This window comes from Henckelia pumila, chromosome 3 (genome assembly GCF_033568475.1).
Source record: "Henckelia pumila isolate YLH828 chromosome 3, ASM3356847v2, whole genome shotgun sequence".
NCBI classification, from domain to species: domain Eukaryota; kingdom Viridiplantae; phylum Streptophyta; class Magnoliopsida; order Lamiales; family Gesneriaceae; genus Henckelia; species Henckelia pumila.
In genome coordinates this window covers 22,067,142-22,077,975 of record NC_133122.1, presented here as the reverse complement: position 1 = coordinate 22,077,975, position 10,834 = coordinate 22,067,142, and the positions used below count along the sequence as shown (strand labels likewise).

Below are 10,834 nucleotides of genomic sequence, written 5' to 3'. Positions count from 1 at the left end.
CTGGGATAGTTCGGCAGAACATCACGGCAAATAATTTTGAGTTGAAGCCAACTCTGATTAATATGGTGCAGCAGAATCAGTTCAGGGGTGCAGCTACTGAAGATCCAAATCTGCATCTGCGTACTTTTCTAGAGATTGCTGACACAGTGAAGATTCATGGTGTTACTGAGGACACCATCAGACTACGCTTGTTCCCATTCTCTCTTAGGGACAATGCTCGTAGTTGGTTGCAGTCATTACCTCTTGGGAGTATCACTACATGGGAAGACATGACATCTAAGTTTCTGGCTAAGTACTTTCCTCCTACCAAGTCTGCTCAGCTGAAAATTGAGATCACTACTTTCAAACAGCAAGATTTTGAGCAGCTTTATGAAGCTTGGGAGCGGTACAAGGAGTTGCTTAGAAAGTGTCCAAACCATAATTTTCCGGATTGGGAACAGATCGAATTATTCTACAATGGTTTGAATGGACCAACTCGTATTTCTATGGATGCTGCAGCTGGAGGTTCAATATTTTCTAAATTTCCTGAACAGGCTTATGAGATGCTTGAGCAAATGACCGTTAATAGTTATCAGTGGCCGAGTGAGAGATCTTTAATAAGGAAACCTGCTAGAATTCATGATGTTGATGCATTCACTGCTTTAACTGCTCAGATGGCTACTATTTCTACACAGTTGGCTGCACTGACCAAAGAAAATCAAGTTTCTATTAAGACAGCATCGCTGGCGACTGCCGTAAATTCTGCTGATGGATTTGAGATTGTGGATCAAGCTCAATATGTGAACAACAGAAATTACAACAACTATCAAGGTAATCCTGTACCCAAGCAATATCACCCTAGTCTACGTAATCATGAAAATTTTTCTTATGCTAACAATAATAATGTGTTGAATCCTCCTCCGGGATACAATACAAATAAGGGTGAGGGTAAGCCTCCTTTGGAGGATGTTGTTAATGCTTTTGTGCAGGAATCGAGCAAGAGGATGGCGAGGATTGAGACTCGCCTTGAAAGCTTAGAGACGCATGTGGCCAACATGGGTGCTGTATTGCAATCCATGGAGACTAGCATTGGGCAGTTGGCGAATGCACTGAAAGATAATAACAGAGTCCAATTCCCAAGTAATACTGAGGTGAATCCCAAGGAGCAGTGTAATGCTATAACGTTGAGGAGTGGGAAGCAGGTGGATACTGAAGAAGGCAAATCTGAGAGCAAGACGTCTGAAAAAGTTGCAGTTGACGAGAAGAAGGTCGAGGAGAAAGAGTCTGAACCTGAGCAGAAACCGATGTATAAACCTCCTCTTCCATACCCCCAAAGGTTCAAGAAGAAGGCAGTGGACGAGCAGTTCTCAAAATTCTAGGATATTTTCAAGAAGATACATATCAACATCCCTTTTGCTGATGCTTTGGCACAAATGCCGAATTATGAGAAGTTTATTAAAGAGGTGATGTCTAAGAAAAGGAGGCTGCAAGAGAATGAGGTGGTGAGCTTAACTGAAGAATGTAGTGTTGTGCTCCAAAAGATGATGCCACAAAAGCTGAAGGATCCAGGGAGTTTTACTATTCCTTGCACTATTGGTTTTTATTATTTTAATAATGCACTTTGCGATCTAGGAGCTAGCATTAATATGATGCCTTTGTCTATTTTCAGGAGCTTAGGACTTGGCGAGGTGAAGGCCACAATTATCGCATTGCAGCTAGCTGATAGATCTATCACATATCCGCTTGGAATCATTGAAGATGTTTTGGTAAAAATAGATAAATTTATTTTTCCGGCGGATTTTGTTGTGCTAGATATGGAGGAGGATGCAAATATGCCACTAATATTGGGGAGACCTTTCTTGGCCACTGCTGATGCCAAGATTGAGGTGAAAAATGGTGAGTTGTCGATGGGTGTGGACGGAGAAAGAGTTATTTTTAACATATTCAAGAAATCAAGTAATCCACCCATCGAGGAATTATTCATGATTGAGCGAGTTGTGAAGCTAGATGGTCATCCCAAACTTGTTCATGAGGTAGATTCAAAGAAGAATGATCCAAAGGTGCCAAAGAAGAAGAAGAAAACGAAGAAGAAATCAAAGTTTAAAAAGGTTGTTGAATATATTTGGAGGGTTAAAGCGAAAGGGAAGACCCTCAACAAAACGGAACCAGGCTAGAATTGGAATAAAGTCGGGCTATGGACTATAAACTAAGCGCTTCTTGGGAGGCAACCCAAGCTAGTTGTTTTTTGCGTTTTTTTTATTTTCTTTTAGTTGTTTTTGTTTTTATTTTTATCATGAGGAAACTAGACATTAATAATGATTTAGAATTGTGTAGGTTAAAAAGTATGGAGCTGAAAGAGTTTAGGAGCCACCCCTGATGAAGAGTTTTGAGTGATTAAGATGATGCTGAGTACTGACGCTTGGTGCCTAAGATATGTGTCCCTTGTTTTTAATGAATACTGTACATTGAGGAAAATGCACAATTTAAGTTTGGGGGGTGTTTAAAAATTGTGAAAATTTGAAATTTTTTATGAGTTAGTTGGAGTTGAAGGCATGATGTTGTAATTGTGTTGGCCTATGATGAAAATAAATTTTGTGTGCTGAAAAAGTTTATGTTAGCTATATTTAATCTTGAGTTCTCACAATCATGCACGAATGCCATGATTTTCGATACTCCTAGCAATTAGAAAAAAATTATGTGGACTTGTGATGTGGATTAGAGGATTTGATTCTTAACTCTTGTGATTTTTATTTGAAACTGAGGTAGATTTTTAAGATCACAGAAGTAATTTAGGCGTTTTTTTTTCGAATCTATTGAGTTTTTTTTAGCCATTCTATATTCATGAAAAATCTAAAACAAATTGAGTAGCTAAAAAGTTCAAAGAAAAGTAATGGCGGAGAAAGTAAGGTGAGGGGAGGCCTTGAAAAGAAAAAAAAAATGGATTGAAATTCTAGTCCAAATACAAGGCATAAAGATGGAGATGTATGGAGTAGAAGAAAGCCAAGACTAATGTCTGGCAATGCAAATAAAAATTTTTTTAGCTACTCATAATCCTGCACAAATTGAAAATATTCAATTCCCTTTGCTTTGCATCATGAGTCCTTGTTTGCATTGATATATATATGGATGCTTATCTCCTGCTGATTATGCTTGAGCCTAATGTTAACCGAAAAAGTCCTGTTGATCTGTGTGAGTAAAAGTTGAAATTGGTTGAGAGTATTTTGAAACTTGAGGGCGGAGTTAATGATTTTATGAAGCTTACGGATTGCATGATTTTACCGAAAGTTAGGTGGGTAGATGAGATTGGCAAATCACACACACACGAGAACTCTTGAGAAAATTAGCGGGCATGAGTATTGAATCTTGAAATGTAAAAATTCAGAGGTCGACTATATTTCTCATTACTGTTTTGCTCGGGACTAGCAAAAGTTTAAGTTTGGGGGGATTTGATAAGTGCATTTTATGCACTTAATTTATATATGATTTGACTTGGATTTTGTGATGTATCGAGTGAATATTATGCGTATTTGTTGTTGTTTTTGTGAGTTGCAAGGATTTGAAGAAAAGTAGCAAGAAGAAGCGGAAAGCCGAATTACGGAACAGCAAACTTCAGAAAATTACTGGGAATGTTACAGACACCTAAATCCGATCTCCAACATTCAAATTGAAGCTTAGGATATTTTAAAGTTTTTGTCAAAATTTCAGCTCGATCCGACGGCTAGAACTTAAGTTATGATTTTTACAAAAATGCTGCGCAGATGGTGAAATGGAAGAACAAGTAGCGCCCCAGCTCTAGTTTTTCAGCGCTCCAGCGCCCATAAATTCATGTCCAGAGCACCCCAGCGCCGTCTTTTGAGAGCTCCAGCGCTAGACGCCCGTCATTGAAAAATAAAATACGAAACTTGAGCGCCCCAGCGCCGAATTATTAGCGCTCCAGCGCTGCGCAGTCTCCAAAAATATGGAAAGTCTTTAATCGAGTTTTAAAAGGGATTTTATGACTTATTCTGGAGGATACGAGGTTTTAGAGAGTTTTCCAGAGCATAAGACGGCTATTGAGAGTTTTGAAGTGCATAAGAGCTCGAGAATTTGGTACGAAGACTGAAGACGGCGGCATCCGGCGACGGAGAAGCTTCATTCTAATTCGTTCTAGTTTCTCTTTGAACTATACTTTTCTTAGTTTATGGATTGTTGGAAAAACATGTCTTATTTGATTTTGAATTGCGTTATGAACTAATTTCTTAGTCTAGAGGTAGACGGATCTTGACTGGAAACCATGATTGAGATATTTTGATTTATATATTTGAATTCTTCGCACAGTTTATTTTTGTTTTCCTGATTTTAATGCTTTCAATTTACTGGCCATAGATTGAATGATAATTTATTTAGAATCTATCATTCGAGAGAGGAGATTTTGAATACAACATAGGAAAATACATCTTTGATTTTTATATTGTTCGAGATGCATATAACTCCATAGAAGTCATTAGAAGAATTCTTGTCCTATTTACCGGATTTAATAATTGAACTTTGATAGAGATATTGAGTTTGTTATTGAATACGAATTTCTGCTTGACACTCGAGAGAGGTAGTAGAAAATAATAGGGATTCTTGGCTAATAAATTAGAAGAATTGATAATTAAACAATCATTAGAAATAAATTGTGGTGGACAGTCAAGTGAAGTCGAACCTCTAGCATTCATCGCTTATTGAATTTTCGTCTCGTGAACTCGTGGTTATTTAATTTTATTTCTTGCAAATTTTAGTTTTATAAAAATCAAACCACTTTCGTAGCTCTACATAGAATTAGGATTTTATTAGTTGCAAATATTTGATATAATATCATTTATTCATTCTCCGTGGGATCGAATTGGACTTAATTCCTATATTATAACTTGACATCGTGCGCTTGCGAGCGAAAAACATGCAACACTGAATATTTTGAGTATTGAAGAATGTTTTCTTAGATTTTCAAGCCTATTATAATTATTTGAATTGGAGATGATGAAAAAGCTCAAGATTGAGTTGTTTAATTATGGCTTGAATTCGAAGAATATGCCTGAATAAATGTTGATGACTGAAACATGTTATGAAAGACATAGTCTTGTTTAATAGAACTGAAGCTGAATGATGAAGCAAAAGGACTGAAATTGTAAAGATGCTATAGTGTGTGAGAGAAACACATATTTAACTACAATTTCTATTCCAAAAGTATACAAAGAATCAGAATGAAATTGCACCTGAGAATGAAATTTCAGGTAACAGATTTATTTTGTTTTGACCTGTCTATTATTGGTGCAATAGATTCATGATAGCTGAAAGCTTATTATATGATCACCTCTGTATCAGAAAAGAGACTGTGAGAATTGAACTGAAGAATGGAACTATTGCTTCGATGAACTGAAACTGAATATGATTTTGTTCATATTGAAATATCTGTTTATGTTGCATGATAGATGATGATGCAATAATCGAATACAGATTAGTAGAAGAATTGATGATAAGAAGTGATAAAATTAGATCAGCAAGAACATAATGTGCATATGAATATGACGATATGATATAGAATCTCGAATTAAGATTCTGTGATTTTGGTTTGATATATGATGTTTAATTACAGAAATATTCCGAAATCAGTATATTCGATCCACTAGATATGTTCAAGATCTAATTAGCATTGATAATTATGCTAATGAATAGAGATTACAGATATATTCCAGTAAGCTTTTCGATGTTAGTTTAAGTTGTGAACTGGAATTTAATTGCGAATTGATGAGTTTATGAATTGAATATTGCTTTTGAGGTTTACAAAATAGATGATGATATGAAAATCAGTTACAGATGAGTCTTTATTTGATTCTACTGAAGTTATTACATCATAAAATCATAATTTTTGAAATTCATGATATTGATTATGAGGTTTTGATATTCGACCTCAATCGATTTGATTGACTCTTATTCTTTGATAGAGTCTGATTTGATCTACTTATATTGAGTTAAGATGCTAGTGAGTTGTTTTCACTTAGCATATTGTCATTCATATTATTGTTCTGTTGATGATCTTGACTTAAGTGAGTTTCTCTGATTATGAATTTCAAGAGTTACTGATTGTTTGATGTATACATTCAGTATATTATAATATTTTTGGCTCGTAACTGATAGAAATTTCAATTCAATTCTTGGTAAAAGTTTGGGTTGATGATATGATTTGTTACGAATTGAAAATAGAACGAAGAAACGAGATGAATACGTGATTGAATGATCTTTGAATTTATGTGCTTGAGTATCGAGATAGATACTAAAACAGTCAGAATTGATGTAATCCAAATGAAGTGAGAATTGATTTGGAAGGATGAAAGAACATTGAGATGAGATCAAGTGATTGGAATTCAATTGAGACATAGAAATGAAGAATGAAACAGGCATTCGATCAATTGATTTCAGATTTTTGTGTCTTCTGATTTGAATATTCAGACGAATATATCACCAATCAGAATGATTTGCGATTGAAAGTAAGCCAGAACTGTTCAGAAGATAAAAGAAACACAGAAAGTAAACTGAAGTGATGAGAATTCAATACAGAATGCAATATAGAGATATGAATTGAAGCCTCATATCAGAATGAATGAATTCTATTATGATTGATTATTTGATTGTGCCTGATATTTCCGAAAAGAGATATCAGAATTTGAAGAATTGCACAATAATGAATTCAATATTCATCCGATAATTGTTTTATTAGACGATAAAGCAAATAGAAGTAATAGAATTAGTACGTTTTCGAAGTTAAACGTACAGAGAGTTTCCGATGAATTTGAAAATCGTTGACCAGATGAGTTCAGTGATAGTTTAGAAACTCCAGAATTGTTACGAGATTGTGATTTGAAAGAATATTTTGCGATACTACCATGATGAAACAGTATAGATGATGTAAACAGGTGGTAGTTATGAACAGATTGATGGAAATTACTGTCTACGATGATCTGTCTGTATAAGCAAATCACTGAATTATGATTAGATTCGTTGCAATAAGAACAGTAAGCCACGAAATAATGTTTCAGATTGAAACATTGGGTTTACTATGAAATTGTAATACAAATGATCAGAAGACTTTGAGTACTTTTTGAGGTAAAGGTACAAAATATTATTGTTGAATTGGAAGAATAGTCAGAGAAGATAAATCGAAGTGCTAGAATGAACTTTATCTGTCGTGATACCGATTATCGACATATCTGAATACTTTGAAATCTGTGAATACAGCATATACTCTGATTACTAGATAGTCCAAATAGACTAATCAGATTTGTAGAATACACTGTATGAGATGTGAATAACAGCTATCTATTCAGATCTGTGAAGAAGAAAGAGATATTATGAATTTACAGGAATGATAAAAATCTATTGTTAGGATTAAGACTTTAGATTTATTCGATAGAATGTGGCATCGATTGATTGATTGATGTTCTAAGAGGTGGTTATATATGATTGCATTATACCATAATTCGATGGATGGATTATCTGAGTTGATTTTCCAGATATTGAGATTATTCTCAGAACTTTAATACCTGATATGGTATTACTTGTCTTGATGTGTTGCCACTTGATGATTACAATTCCTGTAACAGCTATGGGTTGATTTTGAGATAATGCTATGATGATATGATGAAAAGAAATCCGATTTCTTTGTGTTGAAATGATACTACTGAAATATATAGCATCAGATCAGATTTGATTTGAGAACACAAAGATGTTGAAGATGAATCTGTATGCAATGAAAACAAAGAAGAAGAATTAGAATTAGTAATTGAATGATAGATATAACTTTTGAAGCTGAAACTGATTTGTTAAGTAAAAAAGTTATTCTTGAAACATCATTCAATTCAGAATAGAGAAAGAGCAGAGTTGAATTTACAGATTCAAAATATGAAGTTGAATACTGATCTTGAAGTGATGAACTAAACAACAGTATAGACTTGATATATGTTGTATGCAGAACATTGACTGATATAGAGAAAGAAACAAGTCATCACTGAAGCTGAATTTCATTGACTGAGATGTTATACCGAATTGATGATTTGATTGAAAGCTTAATTTCTTTCAGCTTGATATGATGGATCTGATTTGTTCCACATATTTAAGTGAAGGAAGTAGCAATTCGATTTTTCCTATGTACTTTAATCAGATGAGATAGATATTGAAAAGATTCTGAGTTAAGTCAATTATTCGACAGATCCTTGATTGAGGAAAGAAACCACTCAAAAAGAATTCTTATCGGTTAATTAAAGTACACGAAAAAAAAACAAATTCGTAGAAATAATCTGATAAGAGATGAAGAGATGAGATACGAAGATTAGAATTGAATGATTGAAGTAAGAATAACTTCAGATAATCATTCAGTTTATCAGACTTGATATTTGGATTGACTACGATTTCGAGGACGAAATCATTTCTTAGAAGGGAGGAATTGTAAGGCCCGAAAATATTAAATTATTAATTATGAGATTTGAGAATTAACTTCCATATTATGGGCTAATAATGATTTGAGAAGTTATGGAAATGATAGATTTAATTTCCGAACCGAAAATATTTAATTTGAGAATTTACGGATTTTGCGAATTAAATTCCAAAAATTATTAAATTAATAGAATAAATATTCGATTTGTATAATTATGGGATTTAAGATTAAATTCCATGTTTCGGGAATTAAAGAAGATTGATTTTGAAGATGAAAACCCGATCAGAGACTGATTTGCACATATAGAAGTTTGAAGGGCTGAAGTGCAAAAAGCCGGGATTAATAGAATTAATCCGCATTTATTTAATTTTAATCCAAGTATATTTAATTTGGGAATATTTAGAGTTTAGATTTAAATTATAATATTCTTAAATTATTTTGGATTGAAATTGAATTAAAAAGAAGGCCGAGGACTGAATTGCAATTAATGAAAAATTGAGGGGCTAAATTGAAATTTATGCAATACATATCCGATTTAATCAGATTTGTAAGAATATACACGTGCATATGTTGTAAGAAAACTTCAGAATTTGGAAATTCGAACAGAGGAGCTCGAACCTCTTTCTTTTCATTTGCTTTTCGATTTTTTAATCGCCGTAACTTTTGCGTCGGTTGTCCGATTTCGATTTCGAAAGATGTTCTGGAATCCTTGCGACGAGGACTTCGATTTAAAGTAATTATTATGAGGTTTCTGTTATGTTTCGAAATCAGGTTATTGGAAAGATCAGACGTGGAGTTTGAATTTCAATGTTTGATGGTTTATATCTTTCCGTATCGACGTCGAATTGGTTATTTGAAGTCGTATGAATTTTAATGAAGTCTTACATCATGTATCTAGACTTTATATTGCTGATATGATGGGAATATGATGTTAAGTAGCTGATATGGAATGATTATTGTTGATAATAATATGGAAATGAAGTTGATACCGAGTCGGTTCCCGATTTTCAATCGCTACGCCGCCGGTTGATGTTTTGACATCGTTTTTATGGCCTATAACTGAGTTGAGATAGTTTTTTAGATGTTATGAATGTTATGGCATTTTTATTTCTCGATTTCAGTTGAGTTTCGAAGGCTAACGATTCACGACTCCGAGTTGTACCGAATAAGAAGAAGTTGAAGTTTGAAATGATGTTGATTGAATTTATATTGATGATTTTGACTCGATTCTGAAATGATTGAATAGAATGAAGTTTGATATGCATGTTTTGATGATATGTTTCAGAGTTTAATAGGAGACTATTGACTCAAGAACCTCAACTTGAAACCGAAGAAGAAGTGATCAAGATTGAAGTGAATTTGATTAAAGATTGATTGAAGTTTGAATGATTAGATTCTTGTAGGAGTTGTTGTACTTCCTATCCAGATGTGGAACATGACAAACTCGAAAATGAAAGGTATAAGATGACATCGAGAGTCAGGGATTCGATACTTGAGAATGATGATTCTTGAGTTATCCCAAACAAATCACATACTTGTTTAAATACTTGTTCTTGAGGTAGAACTTATGTTATTGTCGATTCATCACAGGTAGTGGATCTTTATTTCTTTTGATATGATTGTATATTGAATTGATTCTATGCCAAGGTTGCGGTTAACCTTATTTTCTAGCCCGGAATGGCTACGATAGATGGATATCCATGTTAAGATCGGATACGAATCTTGATGGCAATGATTTGAGACGAATCAATTCTTGAGATAAGCGCGCTATATAAATTGAAGTCTTGATTTGAAATTTGAGTCGATATATGGGTTATTTTTACTCTATTCTTGAGTTGACATGTTTAGAGTAGATATGGATTTATTTAACGCATTTATATGTTAATTATACTGAGAATGATTTCTCACCAGAGTTTATCCGGCTATTGTTTTGTTTTGTATGTGTGCATTACAACAGATGGGGCAGGAGCTAGTCTGAGATGACGATGATAGCTCGGGAGCGAGAATTAGCAAGTGTGGACTCGGGTTTTAAGATGAAGAATTGTAGTGAGAAAACATCAAACTTGATATGAACTTATAGACTTGAAGCTCACATTTGAGTCTTTGTGTAGCTTGCTCGGTTAATGTCTATTATGTTATTTGAATTGATGTATTCAACGCATGTTTTGATGCTAGAGACTTCGTATATTAATATATACATGTTCTCAGATGTTATATCATGTATTAACTTGAATTCATTTGAAGGATCTTGCCAATGTTCCAAAGTTTGACAGCAAACTCATTTTCTGGAAATGGCTCCCGCTCGATCGGGTAAATGTTACCGATCGAGCGAGGCCTATTTTTATCAGGCAGAAACCTTGATTTTTCCTGCTCGCTCGATCGGCAAGATTTGGCCGATCGAGC

The 10,834-nt window shown here is 34.1% G+C and overlaps 1 non-coding gene across 1 annotated transcript; it reads right to left on the bottom strand.

Moving 5' to 3' along the window:
- Nucleotides 1-318: 318 nt before the first annotated feature.
- On the bottom strand, nucleotides 319-424 carry LOC140893984 (small nucleolar RNA R71). Its single transcript, XR_012153541.1, has one exon. It is a non-coding gene; the product is annotated as a small nucleolar RNA R71 (small nucleolar RNA).
- Nucleotides 425-10,834: the final 10,410 nt, after the last annotated feature.